Here is a 6000-nt window from a genome sequence, read left to right as displayed (position 1 = left end):
AAAAAACCCCAAAACAATAGGAACTTTAAATTTGACAATGTTCAGTGTTACAATATTTTGCCTTTATAAACTAGGCTTTTGATATTGTATCTAAGAATTTATTGACATAATTTAAGGTTACAGAGAAGTCATATAGTTTTTGGTCTATGATCCATTTTGACTTAACTTTTTAAATTCAATATGGGTCTTGTGTGGACAAGACAGCTTTTCTACAATAAGCCTGCCAGATAATTGCCTATGGTCAGATCTGAAAAATCATACATAGGATTTCGCTGTGGAAACAGACTATTGGTGATAAAATCCAGCTTTCATATGTCTGGGGAAGTATTTGGTCTTTATTTTTGAAATGTATTTCATTGTATATAGAATTTTAGGTTCATCATTTTTCAACACTAAGTTATCATGCCACTATTTTCTCACGTGCATAATTTCCAATGAAAAAAGATGCTGTCATCTTTCTTTATCTTTGTCTCTGTAATGTATATTTTTTCTCTGGTTAGTTTTGAGATTGTATCTTCATCACTCATTCTTAAACAATTTGATTATGGTGTGCTTGGGGGTAGTTTTATTCAGTTTCTGGGCTTTGGATTTATTGACTTCCCTGAAAGTCAGGGTTTATAATTTCTATGAATCTGAAAAATGTTCAACTATTAGTACTTTAAGTAGTTTTTATATTTTGTGTCTTATAGATTTATATAATTATATATATAAATATAAATATCTATTTTTATATTTTATAACTTATGTAACAAAAATAATAAAATAAATACAAATAAATATAAAAAATACATATAAAATATTTTATAGAAACATTTTTTCTTCCCTTGCTCTCCTTTGGGAATACCACTTCAACATAAATAGGACAATTTCAAGATGTGTTTGGGGTCATTAAGTTTCTATTCTTTTTGTTTAGTTCCATGTTTTTCTTTCAGTTCCAGTTAGTTAATGTATAATATAGTGTTGGTTTCAGGAGTAGAATTTACTGATTCATCACTTACATAGAACGCCCATGCTCATCACGAGTGTCCTCCTTAATGCCCGTCCCCCATCTAGTCCATCCCCCACCCACTTCCCTCCATCAACCTTCTCTAGCGTTAAAAGCCTGCTTTATGGTTTTTCTCACTCTCATTTTTTCTGCCCTATGTTCAACCTCAACCCAATCTCAAACACTTCCAGTTACAAAAAGACTAAAATCTGTCCTCTCTGGTAAATGCCTTGCCAACCTTTATGCGGGCAGAAGACACCCTCTTTCTCTAATTCTCTGACTTGTGGGAGAACAGATGGAGATAAAGGAGAAAGAAAGTACACTGGCCAATACTCTGAAAATGACTGACTGGGTACCTGTGACCCAGAGAAGAGCCCCAAAGAGACTGGTAGGATTCCTTACCATTGGAACTAAAAGTAATAACAACAGCATTTATATGCACACAGGGTCTTCTTTCAAGAAGTTCATGATTGCCCCATAAGACCTCAATTCTCATGGCCTATCCCATCCAGGCAGAGAATGAAGGCAACAAAGAGGTGACAGTGATATATCCTCACTCTTAGAGCTGATGGTCAGAGACGTCTCTCAGTCTGTCCCTGAAAGGCAGCTCAGGGCTTGGAGGCAGGGCCGCTGGCTGGATTAGCAACCTGTTCACTATGCTGATTTTAGCATCATGCTTCTCAAGGTCCTCATAAGGAGTCCAGGACAAGTCATGCTATAGCTTGTAGGCACCAAGGAAGTCATGTAGACAACTTGTCACCCATTCCTTTGGAGGAATAATAGAAAAATACTGCTGACCACTCTCCCATTTATAAAGGTAATAGATGCTGCCAGGTTTTGTTTTGTTTTTACTATATTACAGGCTACGTGATGCAAGTCAGCATCTCTGAGAGCATCTTCCAGTACCTTCCTGGCTTGTTCTTGTAAATGTTAAATTTGCTCAGCTATGACTGTCCGTTTGTTGGTGGAAGTTGCTCAGATGAATTCGTCAGCCTTTTGCAGCTGCTCTGAGGGTGCCATGAGGTCTAAGGGGTCCCAGGCCCAGTGGGTGTGGTAGGGACTCACTAGGACCAGGCCGCCAGGGGTTGGGGTGAGCTCTACCAGGGCTCCTCCTGGACCTGTAGCCAGCTGAAATCTTTGGTCTGCAGGGACTCCCTCCTACTGCCCTGGCATTTCTGTGTTCCCCATGATGACAGCCGAGCCTCCCTTCTATGCCAGCGGTGGGCTCATGAGGCAGAGGAGCATGAGGGGAGGAGGGTGGTTTCTTTTGTACAATGAAGATGATTTAATGCCCCTAGCTTCTACCTACTAGATGCCACTAGAACCCTCTTTTGGTTGTGACACCAGATGTCTCCAGAAAATGCCAAATGTACTTTGGAGGAAAAGTAGTCCCTTTTTGAGAATAGTTATTCTACCGTCATTAGTCTCAGAACCAATGACTATACTATTCCAAGTAATCTAACCAATGCCTCATGAATTATGATGTCTTCTAGTCTGGGTGGTAAGAAGAGGCCCTCTTAGCCTTGTGTGAACAGCAAGTACTGTTCCTTATAATCCTTTCACATCTGGTTCTTTCCCTGACTTAGGGTAGTTTTTTCCACATAACATTTGCTCCCTAGTACACTGTTGAATAGTGGAGAGATTTCTGCTACATAACTCCATTGTTGGTTCTCAATGCAACTTTCTCTTCTCTTGTATTCCATCAAATGCACTCAAAGACCTCTGGGTTCTTTAGGCACTCCATTGCATCTATGCTTTGGAAGGAATCCACTGAATTCCACCCTTCTTTAATACACAGCCTGGAAGTCGTCTTTGTGCAGTAAGCTGATGCAAGAGTAGGGGTTCCAATGCTTTTTTGTTTGTGTCCCAGGGATTACTGTCTTCTGTATAATGCTTAAGGTTGCATACATATCTTCCTTTATTATTGTTTAAGGTTGGAGGGCGAATCTCATTGATGGTATGGAAATTGAAATCTAACTTAATCTTGTTTTGTAAGTAGAAAATCAAAATAATTATCTCAAGAACATCAAAATAATATTTCCTGGAATTAGGGCCCTATGGGTACCATATTGGGAAGTTGAATGAAAACCCTAAAACTCTTAATTATATTCATTATTTCAAATGAGAATTCAATAAATACATTTAATATTCAACTCTACAGCACACTTAGGGGGTGCATATGTCTAACAGTCAAGTTTCATTTCTTTCATTAAATAGCAAAAGTCACAAGGGGGAGAGGTGGTCTTACTCTGTTTTTGTTTTTCAGTGCATCAGTGACAACTAGAAATATTTTAGAATATAATCTATATAATTTATATGGTAACATTCATAAAAGTAAGAAATTAAGATGGATGACATACAATATCAGTAATACCCTAGGTAGTGTCCCTCAAAAGCTTTCCTGTCCCTGAGAAGCTTGCTGGGTATCTCATATTGAACTGAACTTTAAACTGGTGTTATTTTTCTTTTAAAGAGACAGTTCCAAATTTGCTGACATCTTTCGTGATGATAACTCACTGTCAGTAGCTGCCGAGCAGACTTTTTTAAAAATGATGAACAATATGTACCTCTAAGCTAAAGGAGACTTAGTAAAAAAGAGTAAGGCTTCTTTCAAAACAAGTCCATTGTTATATGGATAAAGTATGCTGAAAAGGAGTCTTTAAATACTCCCCTGTTTTCAGAAACGCATATTTGTCATTTGCATTTGTACACCTGTGCAAGTATCCTTTTTAGCTCTGATCACCATCAAAATCAGCTATCAAAATAAACTGGGAACTTAAAACTAGGCTTTGATTTGATTTATCACAAAAAGTTATGTTATTTCTGAATATCTGAATTTATCATATGTCACTCAAAACTATAATTGAGAGTAAAATGCAAAAAATTATAAAGTAATCTTTTTCAGTCTCATCTATACCTTTATATGAGTGCAACTTAGAATACACATACAGTATTAATACAGGAGTATAGATCACTTATAAGTATATGTGTATATAAATTCAGAGCAAGCTACCAACGCAATCCTTAAGGATGTAAGATAAAAATAATATAAATCATTGCTCCATCAGAGTTTTCTTTTTGTTTCCTTAAAAAGTAAAATTTCTCCTTTAAAAATTACATATTTTCTACATTTGTCACAAATATAATTTTCTAATGAACTCCAATATTTGGGAGCATCATTCTATCTAAAGAATATTTTTAAGTGTATTTATTTTTGAGAGAGCACACACAAGTGTGGGGGTGGGGCAGAGAAAGAGGGTAAGAGAGAGCAGGCTCTGAGACACTGTCAGTGCAGAACCAGATCAGATGTGGGTCTCAGACTGACCATGAGATCATGACCTGAGCTGAAATGAAGATGCTTAACTGGGGTGCCTAGGTGGCTCAGTTGGTTAAGTGCCCAACTCGTGATTTTTGGCTCAGGTGATGCTCTCACAGTTTATGAGTTTGAGTCCCATATTGGGCTCTGTGCTATCAGCATAAACTGGGATTCTCTCTCACTTCTCCCTGTCCTTTTCCTGCTTATGCATGTTCTCTTTTACTCTTTTCTCTCTCAAAATAAATAAACAAACTTAAAAAACTGAAAAAAAAAAAACCTGACTCAGCCACCCAGGCACTCTGTATTTAAAAAAATAATTTCTATTTAAAAATAAATCATTTTTGTATATATGCCTAATGTTCCTGTATAACTATTTTCATCATTTGCTAAAGTTAAGGTAGTTTTTTTTAATTTTAGATTTTATTTTTTTTAAGAGTCCTATACCCAACATGGGGCTTCTACTTAAAACCCTGACATCAAGAATCACATACAGTACCCACTAAGCCAGACAGGCACCCCAAGTTAATGTAGTTTGGATAGAGATACTTTATCTGGAGAGAGCCAGACTGGTGGTAAACCTTTATAACTTAAAAATAAAGTCATTGCTTTAAATGATACGTTGGCACTTACCATTTCATCAGCATCAACTTATATTTTTAGGCATTGTTACTGTTGAGTTAATTTTCAGTATATCTTTTCACACTCACTGTTTTGTTTCATGTAAAATAATTGTCTGACATTTAAAGGAGATTTTTCTAGTATGAGAAAATAAAACCAAAACAACTCAGTTAAAACTTGTCCAGTATTTCAAGGGGACATGAGTATACACTTAAGTCACTTGAATGTGTGCAGTTTTTCTATTTCTTTTATTTTGCTTCATGGATTACTTCCATTATCATAAAGTTAGCCCAGTCAGGTTAGCACAGTCCTTTAATGGCTTTTCTCAGAGCCGCCTATGTGGAAGGGAAGCCTATTACATTCTCAATAACACAACATACTGAAATGAACTCACCTGCATTTTATATGCTTTATAAATTAGAAGCATAAAAACAAAAGTGGCTGTTTCAAGAAAGGCTCAAAGACACATCATTATGGGATCTGCAAATGCTACTGTAAGCAGTGACCTACTACCCAGAACTGTATACCTAATTAGAAATCATACTTTTTCTGATCAAATTTAAGTAGATCCTTACTGGGATTTAGCTTATTATTATATGAAATTAGGTATGCATGGGTCATGACATATACCTGAAATACAAATTCATTTAGAAAATACTATAAAAACACTTTTTTTTTGCTGTATTTTAGTCTCTACAGGCTATTTTTATATACCCTTACATAAAATTTTAGGGCAAATATAATCCTATTTAATTTTGTTCCTTTTTGTAGTTAGGAAAACAGAGTCCTAGAGCTGTTAAGTCAAGTTTCTCAGGTAAACAAGGTCATGTAGCCAGCCTGAAGGGGGGAAAATGCCTCTTATTCGGCTTTCCTATTATACTTCTTTCATTCACCGCGTTATCATGGCTCTGGGTAAAGAAAATAGCATATGCCACACTTGAGGCATCACTGCTAGTACACAAATCACATAAAAGAGAACTCTACCACCAGAAGTGTTTGCCATCCAAATTGAGTTATTAGAAATCATTTCTCAGAATTCTGTTTATAATTATTTTGATGTCGGCATCATGATGCTAGCCAT

General features: G+C 36.3%; 1 pseudogene; it reads right to left on the bottom strand.

Moving 5' to 3' along the window:
- Positions 1–1544: 1544 nt before the first annotated feature.
- Positions 1545–6000, bottom strand: part of LOC115290565 — a 108353-nt pseudogene continuing 103897 nt past the window's right edge.

Source organism: Suricata suricatta, chromosome 4 (genome assembly GCF_006229205.1).
Source record: "Suricata suricatta isolate VVHF042 chromosome 4, meerkat_22Aug2017_6uvM2_HiC, whole genome shotgun sequence".
NCBI lineage: Eukaryota > Metazoa > Chordata > Mammalia > Carnivora > Herpestidae > Suricata > Suricata suricatta.
The sequence above is the reverse complement of the archived record's forward strand: the minus strand, read 5'-3'. Positions and strand labels throughout refer to the sequence as shown.